The sequence below is a fragment of the Pezoporus flaviventris genome, unplaced genomic scaffold (genome assembly GCF_033815535.1).
Source record: "Pezoporus flaviventris isolate CSIRO_AGI_PZ_B2104156 unplaced genomic scaffold, CSIRO_AGI_Pfla_v1 ptg000041l, whole genome shotgun sequence".
Classification (NCBI taxonomy): Eukaryota; Metazoa; Chordata; class Aves; order Psittaciformes; family Psittacidae; genus Pezoporus; species Pezoporus flaviventris.
In genome coordinates this window covers 5,991,466-6,008,760 of record NW_026892589.1, presented here as the reverse complement: position 1 = coordinate 6,008,760, position 17,295 = coordinate 5,991,466, and the positions used below count along the sequence as shown (strand labels likewise).

The following is a 17,295-nucleotide window of genomic DNA, read 5'->3' as shown; positions in this document are numbered from 1 at the left end:
TGGGACTGCGGAGGAGTTGGCCCATGTAAGGGCTGCAAGGAGCAGTCATCCTCTTGCTCAGCTCTTGAGCTTGTGGAGGAGTGGCAGTGTGCAATGCTGAAGGCAGAGCAGGACACAGATCCTGAGCAGCAGGTGTGGTATGGCACAGAGCAAGAGAGAGCCTGAGGAGATCCAGAATGCTGAAAGCAACAGATGCCCCTCTTTGTCTCTTAGGTAAGCTGAGTCTAAGCTCAGCTTTCTGTGCTTTTACAATTTAAGAGACAGGGAAATCCGTATTTAGAAAGTGGCAATAGGATGAAGTCAGTTAATGCCACCATATATGCATCCACTCTACTTTAAAGAGTACGTAAGGCCTTGCTTTCCTCTGACAAATGGGTGAAGGGAGAGGCCAGGGACTGGACATTTATTCGGTTTATTCTCATGGCTTTGAAAGGCTTAGTTATAGTAGGGCTAAGAGCCAAATGAAACTCTGTCTTGAGCTGTTCCTTTCCTCCCCCACTAAAGTATGATCTTTAAGCTCTGGACCCTCATCTCCACCCAAAATAACTGCCCTGATTTATTTTATGCTTTTTTGTTGTTTCCTTTTAAATCACGTCTAAGCTAAGCTTTTGTTTGCCAAGTTTTCAGCCTGGAGCAAATTTTTAGTCGAATTATAACCTCCTTTCCTTCCCCTTGAAAAAGAGGTGTTTTTCAGGATATGCTGCTGTCCCACCCATTACTCACCTTGCTGCTGGGAGGCAGAGGAGATGGCAAGCATTTTAAATATCAGCATCTCAAAGTTCAGTGTCGCAGGCATGGGCACACATCTGGTTAAACCATTTCCCTCATATCTTGGCTCAAAATCCTTGGCAGAGACATCTCATGGCAGCAGACGTGTCCAGGGAGCTGAGAGGGAGGGAATAAAGGAGACAAAGTGGTTAGGTTTCTCAGAAAGGGAATGGTTGTGGGCTGGAATATAAAGAAATGCCAGGACTGGAGAGTCTGCTCTCGCAGCACGTTAAAGAGCTTTGTCTGTTCAGGGCAGCATGATGTGAACCTGCACTTGAGAAGCCTCCTCTAAAACACAGGCTGCTGAAAGCAGCAAACAGCTGAGGCGAGTGCCTTCCACTGAAGGGACAGATGGTAAATGGTCTGAAAAGGTGCTATGACCTGGAGCTTCAGAGACTTGGACACTTCTTTTCCTCAGGGATTTTGGTTTCCCCAATTAGAGCCCAGTGAAACTGAAAATCCCTGCTCAGCTGCCAGTGAATTTCAAACACTGATTTTGAAGCCAGGAAGGTTCTGGAGAAGACATTTCAAAGTAAGCAACCTCACCTCCCCAGCTTCCTGCTTTACCAGGGGGAACCAGTCCCTCATGCTTAATCACAGCATTTCTAAAAATCAGTGGTCTGGGATGGGATGTGGGAAGGCACAAATAGGAGAGGAATAAAACATATTTGGAGGGGAATTCCCTGTGGATTTGTCAGATCAGGACTGAAAGTCTTTCACTGGATTTAAGAAGTTTCTTGTACAGGAATTGATGCCCAATTACTCTGCATTATGACCTTTCATTATTTTTATCAACTCTACCCCCTCATTCCACAAGATCAGTTATCAAGCAGCAGTTGCCTCTCTCACTCCAGGCAGGTCGCCTGCAGTTCCACCACACTCCCTCTCCTAAGGAACTGCTCCACATTAGGAGCCACCATAGTCTGCAACAACGTTTTTACACATGCTGACATTGGCAGCAAGTTACACGATTGCTAGGCTTTAAAATACTCCGTGCACAGGTCTGGCTGTTGACTGGGAAGGGGAACAAACAGCATTCAGCACAACAAAAAGGCCAGTTCTGGTATTAAGCAAAGAAGGGAGCTGGGCCCAGGACTTGGTGACATCAGATGTGAAAAGCCATCAGAAGACAGGGATGAAAAACTGCTCATGTCCTGTATCACAATCTTCACATTCATTAAAAAAGCCCCCCCCCCCCCATGTCTAGAAGCCTGCAGGATGAGAGATACTTAAAAGCCCATGTGTAAGGCATCTTGTGATGCTTGCCTGAATCTGCAGGCAGCCTGAGAAGCATGAGCTCTTATCTCAACATAAGATAACTAAGAATCACAGATCTGGAAAGGATAAGACAGCAGCAGCTCACTGTCTTTCCCAAAATACTGTATTTCTCACCTAGCCTTCAAACTACTATCCCGGCTTTCCAGGGAAGGAATAATGTGGAGTGCAGACAGAAACCACTGCTCCTTCCTCCACTGTCAGTGGTGTGCCAAGATCCCAAACTGCACTAGTTTAACCTTGCCAGATTTTTCAAGGCAACAAGTACATGGGTCTCTGCCCTTAAGACTTGACATTCAAAGCCTCCAACCCTTCAAAACCATCTTCACTTGCTTGGCTTATAGCTGCTCATATCCACATGACATGAATTGAGTTGCAGGCAAAGAAGGGCTGGGACGTGCATTCTATTGCAAGAGTTGTGGGAGAGCAGAAGAGACTATCTAAGGACTAGTAAGTAGTAATGACTAAGGAGAGCAGACTATCACAAACCTTCCCCTCTCCACCAGGTGACAAACTCTACAAACCACGGACCCTTGCAACCTTCGCCCTTGCCTAAAGTCTGATTTTTCCCTAGAATATTTGTCTTTCCTACATTTCCCCTCAGTAATGATCTAATCAAGGAGAATTCTTCTGGTATTAATCAGATGAGCAGGGGAGCACTTTGTGGTTAATATTATCAATGGGGATGTCAGGAAGGCTTTGACAGGATTACCCTTGGAATTTGCCATTTATTAACTAAGCCATTAGCTAAAATGGCACAGCTGGGGTGGGGCTGGTTTTGCTTTGCACATGGGAGATGGCTTGTTTGAGGGTGGGGAAGCTGAGGGTGGTGGAGTTCTGTCTCCATCTGATTCAAAGATCTCAAACAGCTGCCCTGGCAGCCCTGAGATATCTCTCCTCATCTGTGCATCTTTCTTTGCTTTCATCATCTCTTCCCATTATTGGGAAATCATCACAAATGAGGCTGCAGACTGAGCTAGGAGACCTTGCACCACCATGCGTAGGCTTGTGGTCCAGACCTGGGAGGATGGGGATGAAGCCCTGCTGTTACAGGCTGTTCTGCTATGGGAGGCCACAGATGAACACTCCAAGCCCCTTAGCCCAGGGCACCAGGAAGGAGAACCCAGGTTTAGAAATAGAAGCATATTAGACTTGCAGAAGCAGCTGGAACACAAAGTAAGCACACACAGGAAGGTTAGGCAAGTGAGAGAAACGAAACGATTACTTTGTTTTCTCTCCTTGAAAGTTTGCAGAGCTGCTCATCTAACACAGGCAGGTGGATAAACATGGTGGGGGAATGAAAGAATACAATCAAACATTAAAGAGGGAACCAGTGTAAAAGTATAGCTGCAACACCCTCCTCCTCCCAAATTCCAGAAGTGCTAGGCACCATTTGCTGTGCTCCACACAACTTTACATGGGCTGATGCTGGAGGGAACTTCTGCAAACTTCACTCTCAAAGACCACTGCACCAGAGAAAAGACAGAGGCACCCAGCACTGAAAGCGGCTGGGCTGTGGAGAAAAGGGCCAAAGAGTAAAAGAAACTCCCCTAACACAGCAGGGTATGTCTTTATTCATTCCTTATTCAGGCAGGAGCAGGGACATAAAGTAAAATTTCTATTTAGTGCTTTTGTTCTTGGTAGCACACCTCAGGAAAGATGGCAGGATTCCCTCTGCACAGCTAGTTCTGCAGGATGAATCCCATGCAACAGCACTGGTTTCCTTGCAGAAAAAGGGTCTCTAGTCCTGGGGGGCAGCACAGAGCTCCAGAGCAGAGATTCTGGGGACAGGACAAAGGCACTCAGGCACTCAGGACAGATGTGAGTCAGCGTCTGGGGAGTCTAAAGTGCATGTAGCTCAATGGAGGCCAGGCCTGAAAGCTGCCTCTAAATAGCATCTCACTGCCAGAGACAAACCCCTTACCTGGACAGAACCATCCCAAGGGTGTGCCTCAGCAGGGCAGTTTTTACACTCTTACAAACCCCAGAATACAAAGACATTGACTGAGAGCTTTTAGCATCTCCCCAGGTTTGTACCTGCAGCACCTGTGCATTCAGATACCCCACGGTGTTTACTTGTCATGGGTATGTCAGTGGAGTAACTGGACTCAGCATGGGGCAGAACTGGGCCCTCACAGAGCATTTAGATGGGAAAGAAACACTGCTCTAATCTAGAAAGCCAAATCCTGTCCTGCCTGATCAGCTAAAGAAAGAATTAACACTAGAATCCAAACTGCTGCAGGAACAAAAGCACATCCAACCCATACAGTCTCCTCTACTTCAATACACACAGCATACATTTGTGTAACTCCAGCTACTCTCACTTGAAATGTGGCACTTTTGCAGAGAGAGGCCAGCAAGAGGAGGTCCTTGAAATCTTGGTAAAATTGGTAAGATGTGTTTTCTAGATCATAAACCAAGATCTTGCATCAGCCCTTTACCATTTATTCAGCACAAACAGAATTAACTGAAAATCCAACAGCTACTCCATAACTTCTCACATCGGTTATGGAAAAATCTATCAATTCATGTCTCAAAGTCCAGGTGTGAAATTCCCATTTCTCAATTTGTTCCAGCAATTGCTCTGATGAGGGAACATCATCATTTCTTCACAAGGTACTTTGAAGAAGTCTGGCTCTGAACCCAAATTCTCTATACCAATGTCATCTTCTTCACCTGAAGCAGATCTCCTAGTCTTCATCTAGAAAGAAGGTTATGGGTTCTTGTGGAGGCAGCTTGCTCTGAAGAGGTCCACCCAAAAGGTAAATGAAAAGCCAAAACCATGTCAACATAAAATAGAGACTGAACCTAGCAAAACTGCTGCTGATATTCGGGAGCAGAAACCACATGCCTCTTGCCTGAACAATTTCCAAACCATAAATGATGTTTAATGTGGAAAAAGTCATAAATGTACAAAAGTTACTTCTAAAACCAAAAACACAGAGTTTCTTGCTTATGGCTTTGATGAATGAAGTGTTCTGTATTCTGGCGTCACGCTTGGCACTCTAAAGAACCTTGCTGCTAGGTGGAAATTCATGGCACTGTATGTCAGCATGTCCAATGCCTTTGCAGCAGACTGAAGAGTGCCCTTCAAGATCCTAACACAGGCTAGTTCTGTTGACTGCTCAGCAAGATGGAATACGTTCTCCTTTTACCAATGGTATATCACAAGAAAGAGTTAAATGATACTAAAAGGACTTTAGATATTGCTGTGCACTATGTTCTTTCCTACTCTCAGTTCCTACCTGCCTTTCAGCTGCTGTTCAATTCAGCAAGAGACAATGCATGAATACATCACACTCAAGCCAGAAGCAGCGGATTTAGGGATTTCAAAGGACACAGGAGCTAAGGAAATGATGCTCTAGTCTCCTCTCTGTTACTGTTGGTTTGCAGACTTTTCCAAGTATGTTCCAAAACTATATTTAAAATTAAGCTTTTAAAGTAAACAGTTTGCACCGGGTGCCAAGACTGCTTTGGTGCCAAAATAGAAAACTCTGTCTGGCACATGCACCACTTTCCAAGCAGGAAATCCAACAAAGCATTTAATACAACAGACATCATTTGATAGTCTCAACCAAGACGCCCACTTGGCACTGGCAATAACCAGTCTTCCATCAACTATATCCAAAAATGATGCTTGCTTAACTCGTTATCATGCAAAACACTGATGGGAGTATCTTCCTCTTTTGAAGTCCGATGGAACTGGAAGCGTAGGCTGAAAGTGCCTGGTACACAACCATGCAGAACATCTGAGAACCACCCTTCCGAGGTGGAAGCAGACAGAATAACATTGGAAAGCAGAGCTTCCCCAGTCTCTTCTGCACGGTGAGTCACAAAGAGTACGCACCATGCTGGGGAATCCCTACAGGAGCTACAGCCATGGGCAACACAGGGAAGCAAAACCAGAAACCATTGTATGGAAGAGGCTTGCTGGAAGAGGTCAGCAAGCCTGTAGCTATTCTGTCAGCTCTCCAAAGGTAACTAGCGGCTCATGAGCAGACCACAGCCTTGAGTGCCACTATCTGAAATGGTTTCCTTTTCCCCTACCACTAGTTATTTCCATGTTAAGTAATCCCAAACTTCTGTACAAGGATTTGTTTCTCTTCCTGCACCAGTGAGAGACAGGGGGTCTTCCCATGGTGTGAGAGAGAGCTATAGTAACTCCTTCACTTGCAAAAGCAGCATCACTTAGAAAAAGCAATGAGGTGGATAGCGTAAGAGCTGCTACAAACATGTAGCAGTATTTTTGCTTAGAAACCTGTGTGTGACGTCAGATCCACAGGACCGAGTTGTACTATCAACACTTGAGGATTCAGTTTTCCTAGGCAAAAATGGTCTGTTGAAAGAAATTCATAGCTGAAAATATTACATCACCATATGATTTGTTGAAACACACTCCTCAGTGATCTTCTGAAACCTTGCCTCTAGTCAGAGAAAAAGGCATGCTACCGACCAATGGATCGCTCTGAGCAGATCCTGATCCCTGTTTCCATCATTTCTAACCACTGAGTGATTCAGTTTTCCTTTTTAACTCCTGCACCTCAATTAAACAGGCTGTCAGTGGCTCAAGGCCAAGTCTGGCCCTCTCACTCTGACAACACACTTTAATTTTGCTGTTCAAGCACTTCTTCCGGGACAGGTGCCCAGTAAGTGCTTTAGAAATCAGAGTTTACTGTTCACAAGAGGAAGAATTTCAGGAAAAATACCATCATAACATCCATGACGGGGGGGGGGGGGGGGTGTATCACTCTTATTACAGCTACGTACTTTTGGCCTTCTGAATTGTGCTTTTTGGGGGTTCCACCCACCATAGGTTGCAAGTTTCCAGTGCACCTGGAGCGAACGTTGCCTCAGGTCTGGTAGCATCCAGATCCATGGTGGTGTTCTCCCTGGACACTGGGAAGCAGTGATTAACAGGATCTTTACAGTCAGGTAGTTAGAACTAAAGTATGTCAGAGGAAATACATTCCTCAGCTTACCCACTGTATCATACTTGGTCCTTCCTTCAAGCTAGAACTGGAAAGACACAAATCCTTTGTGTCTCAGCAGACATTTTATTACTGAAGAGGCAACAAGGTTGAGTGTCCCCCCTAACAATTCATGAAGTTCTCTTTTTCACTGTCAGTCTCTTTTGCTATTTGGTTTCTAACAAGTTTTGTCGCCAGCATAAGCAACTTTTACACTATATTACTGGCTGGTGCAGCTAGGTTAAAGTCTGCACACCAGTGAGCTGTCATACACCAGATGCAGAAGGAAAGATTGAGCTCCACATGAGTGATGAGGCATTCTTCATTGGCGGTACTTCTGTTTTACTCTCTGGTTCACTACTGAAAGCTGCTCCTGCCTCTTACCATTTGCCATTGGTAAGAGGCAGGAGCCTCTGTACAGTCCCCGGGAATCCAGGCGTTGCTCCCATGCTCCAGACTGGTGCTTGCTTGTTATTACCCTTCCTGGTTTTCCTATCCTTTTCCAAAAAGGCTGAGGCACTTTTTCCTTTTTCTCAGCTATCCTATGTGTTTTCCTCACACCTATTCAAAATTTCCCACTGTAACAATCTAACAATGCCACCACTGCCTGTGTCACAGCAACAACCTCTGAGCAGTCATTCCTGGAGCTGCCATGGAAACACAAGCACTGCTGAGCAAGAGCCTTGTGGGCAAGGCATGGCTCCTCACCTGCAGCCTGGGCACACCACCTGAACCTGCTGTCACGGTGCCCTGTCTCACTAAGGGTAGAAGGTAAATTGCAATCCTTTATTCCTCCACACGGAGCACAGAAGTAACCTGAATAAATTATTTTTGTTGTTGTTTTAAATATGCTTATTTCTTCTGGGGACTTCCAAACTAGATTTTAAAAATGGTTAGGAATGAAGAATACAGTGGTACCCTATTCCAATGGATGAAGAGTCTCACCATTGTAATGCTTTACCCTCTTTCTTTCCTAAATTTACTGAGCTCCAGCTTTTAACCATTGAATAGTGACACTTTTTTTCCCTAGTTGGATAATTCCATTATCAAAGCTGTGCTCTCAAAACAAGTACTAAGAGATCACAGTAAGGGCTCCCTTCTATTCAGTAAATTAAACACATTGGTTGACTGGGGTGCTAGAACTGATTCTTAGTTATCAAGAAGTCTCCAGCTCAAAACACATACACCTAGGGCCAAGTGTTGATGCAGCTTTGAGTCATCTGGCATTATTTCCACCAGCACTGGTGAAAAGAGCCAGGTTACAATGCAGTAGAGACATTAGTGAACCCAAATTCCTCTAAAGAATGAAATAGTGCTTAGACCAGGCTTGAAGTTTTCTAGTAAAGAGACACAAAGTATGTCTGGTTGCCACACAAGACTCTGTTTGGTGACTAAGTATACCTGAGTATCTTGTTAACATGCCCTACGATCTTGAAAGCTGACCCTTTGCAATAAGAAGTGTGACAAAGAAACAAGCTCTTGAATGGGGGGAAAAAAGGCTGTATGCCCTAAGCACTGTAACCCGAATAAAGGTGCTTTCTAAAGGAACAAAGATGCTTGTACACAGGTGCCTGCTACAGTTGCCGCTCCTTGAGTCAGGGGTAAGTGCAAGACAGCCACACTGCTGGGAAGTGGGCAGCACTGGAGTTTGAAGCAGTGAGGCTGACGCTGGTCTGCGCAGCCTCCCGATGTCACAACAGTTCCTGAAAATTCCCGAGTTCCAGAAGAGCTGCCTGACTTCCTCAGAGCTGCTGCCTCCAGCTGCATGCGCAACACTGGCGGGCTGTGTATTTCAGGAATGTGAAAAACTGGCACAGTGAGCTCTGATTCAGCCAAGATGATGTGTTGGGACATGACTGAAGTTAATTAAAAGGAGCTTAAGACAGACAGACAAAAAAAAGAGTTTGCAAGACTTCTTAAAGAGCCAATTAATTATTATTTGTGGCTGCACACGCCAGCTGGGCCACAACACGGAATCTCCCCTGTGCTCACCACTCACCTCAGAGCCTTTGTACAATGCCAAAGAAAACCCATATGCAGGTCAGCCTTTGGGAGCTCTGGGCTGAAATCCCTGCACTGGAGCTGGGTAAAACTTTACTGCGATCAGCAGAATGGCATCATTTACACCCACAGAGTTACGCTAGGTCTTAATGGAACAAGAAATGAACATTATCTTGGTTGACATGAAAAACAGCATGGACTACTGCAGAGCAGGATGACCCAGTGACAATAATCTTTGTGTGCATGGACTGGAAAAGGAACGACTGGCTCTGCCTGGAGTCAGGGTGGGGAAAGAGAGAATAACTGTGAATAATTTCATCCTCTCTACTGCATTACAGTGATCATTTTCAGAGCTGCACAAGGCACCCACACTAAAAGAAGCCTGGTTTCCCAGAACACACTTCCAGACTAGTTTCCTATAAGGAATTTGTTGCCTCCTTAGCAATTCCCTGACTCTAAACTCCTCTGAACTCCCAAAGACTAAATTCTGAGTTGCAAGTTTATGGCCCCAAACTCTTCATTACCTCCCCAAGGATAGCAAAGCAATGCTCACATGCATGAACAACCTCCTCAATTCTTCTACACATTCAGCTAGTGCTGTCCCAGAGAGAGTGGGTTTTGCCATAGATCAGCCTGGCTGGGAGCTGGAGCCACATGCACTGCACAACAGAGCAGCCAGAGCCACCCATGGGCTGCGCTAGCCCACGCTTTCCAAAACTTCCCCTTTACCTGCTCAAGAGGAACAGACCCCACTACACCCTGTCAGTAACCAACACAAATGTTTAAGAGAAGGCTGCAAATTTGAACAAAGGGGACTTCTTAACTTCGGCTGCCTGTCATTCCGGGGGCTGATGGTGATCCCAGCTCACAGGGCTCCTGTGTGCGTGTGAGTGGCACGGCTGGAGCCTCCCTCCCACCGCTGCAGGCCCCACACCTGCTCGCACAGCCCTACCTGCACGTCTACCTTGGCAGCCCCTGTGGCATTTGCTGGGGTGGGGGTGGGAAGACCATGGTGTCATTTACACACAGGTTGAGCAAACCAGGTGCAATCAGCTTGGGTTTGGCTGAAGAATCCTCCACCCTTCTCAAGCTATTTTAACCCCTGCAGTGCCAAACCTTTAGGCATGCCCACGGTAATGAAAGCATTCGTCTACAGAGAAGAAATCTTTAGGTCAATCATCATTCTCAGATTCCCAAAGGCACCACAGGAGGGACAGGTCATATTAAAGATCTACTGTTTAAAGACAGATGGCAAGTGCTCGAGCTACAGTACTTGGAGAATCATTTTAACCAAAGCAATGAAAACACGAAGCAAGAATCATAAAATCAATTGTCATCTGAAAATGGTCTCATTGCCCTTCTACTGCCTGGCCTTGGACAAGCTAAAATGATGCTTGAAAACCCTCTGAAAAGCACAGCATAGGGTCCAATGTGCTGCAAGTACATTAGGCAATAATATTGTGACCTACCCATTCCTCTCTAGAAGCTGCATCTCTTCTGGTGCCAGTGCGGGAGCATTAGGAAGTGCTCCCTGCTTCAGCCTTGAGACATAGTGCTTGGTTAGCCACCATGCAGGTTAGGTTCAGAAAGTGAGCTGGAGGGACGTATCTTCTACACAGCTTTGAAAATAAAGCACCTACTGCACACAGCAGCATACACACTGGAGCATAAGCAGATAAACTGGCACTTCTGAGCAGTTCACATGTAATTTAAATGAGTCACAGCCGGGGCACTGTGGTGGCACAGGGACCACTGGGCAATCCAGGCTTCAGTACTGGGAAGCAGCACAGCAGTAGCACTGCACCACCCTTGTTCACAGCTGCACGTTCAGTCCAGCTCTATCCCACAGAGGGAAAATTCCTTAGACCCACAATGGGAAAATCACTCACTGGTACGCCCACCTTTTGTCTTCCCACCCACTGAGCTCTCTGGTTTGTGGGGTGTACATCTCGTGGCCCTCTGACACAAAGAAGGTTTGGGGATGAGGTTTGTAGGGGCTGGACCATTCATTATCCATCCCTGAGCTCAGGGGTCCATGAAGTCAATTAAGGGCTGCTGCTTACTCTGTCTGTTATGTTGCTCAAAATTAACACTATCATGACAAAACCTTAAGATGGAAACCCCTACGGGAAGTTGCCAACTGAAGATCACACAGGCTGAGGGGGACGTGTGCAGAAAGGCCTGGAACAGCAGATTTCATTTGAGTTTCTATCTCCAGTTGTTCTTCTAAACCTTTCACAAAGGGTTGAAGAAACAGGAGGAATTTGGAGGGAAGTCCTGCCTGAAAGTAGTTCAACACCTTGCTGGATCCTTGCCAAATGCAGTTTCAAATTAACAACTCCAAACTAGCAAAGAAAATGCTTCTTTGGACACCCGGGGGGTCAGTGCGACACCCAAGCACAGGCACAAGGCAGAGCTCAGCTCTGACACTAAAGACAAGGTTGCTCACCTCTCCCGGGGGCTGAAGCCCAGAGAAAGGGGCACTGCTTCCAGGAGGGGACAAAGCCTGCAAGCCCCACAACAAAAGCCACTTTTCAGCAGCACATAAAGGAAGGAGGGCCCGGCTCTGCCCCTCCAGCCAGACCCCACCCCTCGCAGCGTGGAGGCCTTCGCCCCAGCGCCAGCCAAATCTAATCAAGCCTGACACACAAGACAAGCGGACAGCCACTGCCTAAGGCACCCCTGGCCTCCCCGACCCACCGGGGCGCTGCCTTGCTCATGCCAGCCCCACGGTACCTTCCTGCCTCCTGCAGCAGCCTGGCCCCCAGCCCGGCCATCACCACCTCTGGTCAGGCAGGGTGAGGTGAGCCCCCTTCCTCCGCCAGCCTGGGGGCCTACGACCATCACTGCACCAAAGCGATGGCTCTGCTGGTGTAGGGGGAGAGGCGGCCCATGGCCCTGCTGTAGCTGGGCATGAGCCCTTCCCTGCTTGCTGCCTGGACCCACGTCCCCTCTCCCTCACACCAGCACCCATCAGTGGGTGCTATGTACCCGGGGGAGTCTTTTCCCCCGGTCTTCACAATTTAAAGCACAGTCAGTGTTGATTAAAACATACAGGATCTGGGCCAGATCCTCAACGATACAAGTTTACTGTCAGCTATGAGGAAAAAACCCACCCCAAACCTAAAGCTTTAAAAGAGTTCATTTAAGCATTGCTGGGACAAAGAAGCAAGTGCTGGAGGTAGAAGGCAGCTCCAAGCAGTCAGACCTGTCTCCTAATAGCAGGGAAGGCTGAATATTTCCTAAAATTGCCCCTCCTGCATTACCTACTCCACTGCTCAGGTCAGAGCCCAGTGTGCTCCACAGCGGGTGAGAATCTCGCAAGGAAAGCTGAATAAGCATTGCTTGAAAGGTAGGAGGCAGGAATTCACCAAAGTGAAGAGGAGGAGAGAGCACAGGCTGTTTTTAGAAGTACTGGCACCACCTTAGTCTGCATCGGCCAGGAAACTGGTTGGAAGCCCCAGGACTTGAGTAAGACACCCAGACCTGGGAGCCAGAAGAGGAAGGGACTTGGCAGAAATTCCCCTGCAAAGCAAGGAATCATTCTGCAGCAGAATATTCAGCTTGGCCTCACTGCAAACAACCCCTGCCAGATACCTGATCATGCCACCACCATCAGCACTCTGCTCCCCTGCTCTAATATAGCCATGAATCTTCTTCATCCACATCCATCTTCCATTTGATCTGGTTTAAACAGCTTCCCTCTAACCCCAGTCTTCCTGCATTGCCCTGGGGCCATCACAGTGCTCTGCACCAACAGTGTCCCATCCCCCTGGCTTCCAGCTGCCCACCCTCATTCCTCCCACACTTGCCCTTTGGGCACTGTTGTCCCACCCCCTCCTTTGAGAGGCAACGGCTTATAGCACACGGCAGTGTGAAAACCCACTGCTCTGGTCTTCCTGGGGTTAAAGACAAAGAGGCCAAGCATCAAAGAGCCAACTCAGGGAAATTTTGGCACCGTGCAGGAAGCTGAGATAACCTGGCTGATGCATTGCTAAACTCACTGCTTCAGTTTATCTTTATCCTTCCTCTGCGGGACTGGCTGCATGGAGCACGCCCCATGCACAGTGTGGTATACAGCCCAGGGCACCTGGAATGTTTGTAAGGAAACAGAGCAGATAGGGTAATATTATAGCACTGCATTTATTTTCTTAACTTGCTTGCAACACAGAAGGAGAGCGAGAGATGCAATGCCAGGAGCTGGGGCGCCTGACACCCACAGTAGCATGATGGAGCTAAAATACACCTCCCTGTCCTGCAGAAAGCTGTGTGTGTCAGGGATCTGGTGCCAGCATAAATCCATAGGCAAAGTCTGAGAGGTTTACAAGAACTTTGAGAAAAATACCACTTCAAACACCCACCTTAAAGCTTCACTGTGTAAACAGCAGCCACGTCCTTGTTTTCTGAACGTGTTTGTCCCTTTTGAAATCAAAACATGAAGTAGAACAATTATAACTGTTAAAGACTTTTTCCAGGGCACAACAATACACTGAATAATTTCCCTTCATCTATTCCACTGAAACAAAAATAACCCTTTTAAGAAGACTATCATCAGTCTATCTCTCCCCAGCAGATGCAGAAAAGATAAATCTATGCTTGAGTTGTAGTCCTAACATGTCATCTAAGAAGACTGTCAATTCCAGTCCAGCTATGAGTATCTGTTGCTAGAGGAATAAAATCCTAGCTGAAAGTCTAGAGCTAAAACGTAACTACCCTGGAAACATCTTGCTAATGAACAAATGACTTGTAAAACATCCACTAGCAGTCACAATTGTATGCTAATTATCCTCTGTGTTGAAAAGCAGCATAAACATAACCAAATTCACTTGCGGAATGCCAAAAATTGAGACAAAATAAAGCAAAGTTCACTTTGGACCTGAGATTTGCCACACCAGCTTTGAAGTTACACAGGAACAGCCCCTTCAGGCCACAGCTCTGGTTCCAGGCCTTTTGTCCACTGCATCCTGCTGCAGACTGGACCCTGCATTCTTCCCCTTACAGAATCAATGCCTGCAGAGGGAAGGCCTTGTGCCCATACAGCAAAGTGTGTGGCACCAGCAGGCATGGAGGGAAGCACAGAAAATAGGTTTGATCATGGCTAAAGGGATGACTGATAAGCAGAAAAGTACAAATTTTGTTCTTCATTACTTTAAATTAGAATAAGGCTGTATCTTTGGGTGCCTGCCTAGTTTTTCCAAGCTAGCTGGATTCCCATCCTGTCCTCCTTTCCACATACTCAGTTCTGGCCATGAGTTTAAGGCTCCCGAAAGGCACCAGATGTTGAGGGATGTTTGTTTGTTTGAACTCCCCTTGCAAAAACAACAATAAAAGAAGGGAAGAAGATTGGATGAGTGCAGATTTGCTTTCCAGCAGAGTATGACTAAGGCAGGGGGGCAGCTTGGTAAATACACTCAGGGAGGACTAAGCAGAGGGACACAAAAAATGTACAGAGAATCACAAAAGAAGCAAAGGGACAGAAGTTTCCTGTCATTAGCAAAGTGAAGAAAATGGAGACAAAACGGGTGGATCAGGAGAAAGTTTTTGTGGACACAGCCTGGAGGAGGAAAGACAAGAGTTTAATCTCCAGGAATAGTCTAGTACAGACCCAGCAAACTGACAGCTGAGTTGGTGAGAAAAGCAAGGGCAGGACAGAGAGCAGAGAATGGGGCTCACTTGATGGGGAGCAGTCCAAATGTTGTGCTGGACCCTGCTTTGGTGAGTCACTGTTGTGTTACTGGGGATTTCACACTTTCTAGAAGCTTGTAACACTGGGGAAACTTCTCCAGGAAATCTGCCATGCCTGCATGGAAGAGCACTGTGATCAAGGTGAGCCATGGGAGGTGTAACAGAAAAGCTGTGAGGACGAATATGAGGAAAAAAGTGTCTAAGAAATCCAAATTGATCCTGGTTTGTGGGACAGGGACAATCTGAGGGGGAAAAGATAATGTAAACAAGACAAAAAGAAGGCCCTAGAAGGAGAGGACACAAGTTCTTTGAACTGAAATTCTGCTTTACTTTAAAACACACACATTGCAAGAGAGATGCGCACATGCACGCACACACAAACAAGTCAAGTATCCACATGAACACAGTTGGTTCTGGATATTCCTTCTTTCTTTAATTGGTCCCAGGTGAGGCATCAACAATCACATCTGGAAATTTTTATACAAATGGCAGGAAAGCCAATGACTCGGGTCACAAATATTTCACGCTCTCTCTTTGCCAGAAACACAGGACAAATGTGGTTTACATCTGCCTCCCTATAAATACACACACTCACACTTGCAAGATTCTCTGCTATGGCAGATACTTCTGCATGGAAAAGCCAAGCTGGTCAGTGTACCTCCCATCCCGCACACGGGGGATTTGGTCAGAACTGAGAAACTGGATGCTGGGTGATACCTGTGGTCAACACCAGGCTTATCATTAGGATAAGGATCAAGAGATGGCAAAGACATCCTTACTGTAGAAGTAAAGCACAGAATCAAATTACATGGATGAACACGTTCGAAAGCTGCTGCAGCCCCAGCTTCCCAGAGACAGACTCTCCATGAGACCACAGGAGAGGCTGTGCCACGCACACCCAGGTTTTGCCTGACACGCAAACTCAGCTTAGCTTTCAAAAGCTCATCTTTCAAGGAAAAAAGCCACCAGGCTTCCCTTAATCCCCTATGCCTTCTGCCTGCTGTTAACAGGCTTGCTGAAGAAAGGCAGTGGTGGCAGTAGCTCCCACCTGAATTTATCCATTCCTAGCCAAGAAGAGACTGTACTAGTTTCTTGTCTGTGATTCAAGCAGGGCACTCCCTGACTTAACTAATTCTACCCAGTGTCCACTGGTGCTGCAAAATGCTGCACAAATCCAACACATCTTAGTAGTAAGGACCTATCTCTTGGGCATCAGAGCCCAGAACTCAGATCAAGTGCTAACTGTAGCACTGCTTCCTAGCAGAAACACCATGCTCAGCTTCTTTTTGGGAGTAAGCCTCAGAGAACACAGGATACCCTCAACACTGTTGCTATGTGAGCATTACAGTTGAAAAACATGGACACAGCTTCGTTACTATTCATTCACAGGAATGCAGAGAAGACTTAACTCCTCTTCAGTACCAGCTAATTCTTAGAAGAACCACAAGATCTTTGGTTCTTTGCTCTTCTGGTATGTCCTGCTAGTGTAGATGATGCTGTTAGTAGTTTGCAGTAGATTCTGATTTAGAAGAACTGAGACCTGCTGGGTGCAAAGTGTGCAAAGAAGGCAGTTAGGTAGGAAAAGCTTACACATGAGCCAACTCTGATCCTATCTATGCAACTTTGTGTTGCTCCAGGGGTAAGGAGACTGTAGAGGTGACTAAATTAGATATCAGAGGCAATCTCCCAACACCACCAAAGCAATCCATTTGGCATTTTTTCATTCCTTCTGCCTGCCCTTAGCATAGTGGATGCAGCAGTAGCTATTTAGAGAGCTCTGCCAACCAGCAGGGTATTTCATGGCAGCTCATGCCATCAGAATTTGTACTGGACATGAGAGTCAACAGCACTCAGCTACTGCATCTCTTGGCTTTGTTTTTTTCTTCATCTATGGTATTTAGTTAAGGCATCTGGCCATATTTTCCCACATCTAAAGCTCTAAAGCAAATTGGAAAGTTCCACGTATGTTCAAGCAAGATCTGATCACTCAGGCAGAACAGCACAGCAAGATACACATTCCCTTCAAGACAGTGGAATTCTAAAGGCAAAGCACTTAGAATTGACAAAAGGTCATTATTTTTTATTCAATGTTTAATTAACACATCCAATTTACCTCCAATCCCACTGTTGCAAGGAAGATCTGAAGAGTTTACTAATTTGGGGGGTTGTTAAAGGATTAAAGAAATTAGATTAAAGATAACAACTTTAGTCGCTCATTCATTAGATCTTTAGAGCAATCCATCAGGCAGGGTAAAATGTGTGATGCTGCTGGTACCTGTCCTGTCCTCACAAGTAAAGAACAGGTACTGCCTTAACAAGCACCTCATTCGTTTTGGAGTTTTCTTTGGGGAAGCCTTACAAGGGTTACCACTGGAAACAAGATCACTGAACTGATCAATGAATTTGTCATGGATGGCTCACGCCGTTCTCCTCTGGTGCTCTGGGAGCTTTCCTGAAGCCCACACCAGGTTGGCCAGCATCCCTGCAGGATGGAGATAACACACAGGCCTAAGAGAAACTGAACCAAGCGGAAGCACAAATGGCTGGAGTCCTCATTCCAAGTGCTGACAGACACTGCAGTGCTCTGATTTATCCTCTG

General features: G+C 46.4%; 1 long non-coding RNA gene across 4 annotated transcripts in view; it reads right to left on the bottom strand.

Annotated features, from left to right (window-relative positions):
• LOC133275580 (uncharacterized) overlaps positions 1 to 17,295 on the bottom strand; it is a 218,879-nt gene that overhangs the window by 134,589 nt on the left and 66,995 nt on the right. For all 4 annotated transcript variants that reach the window (XR_009745600.1, XR_009745603.1, XR_009745602.1 and 1 more), the window contains exon 3: positions 724 to 885. This is a non-coding gene — a long non-coding RNA (uncharacterized LOC133275580). The remainder of the gene's footprint in view (positions 1 to 723; positions 886 to 17,295) is intronic.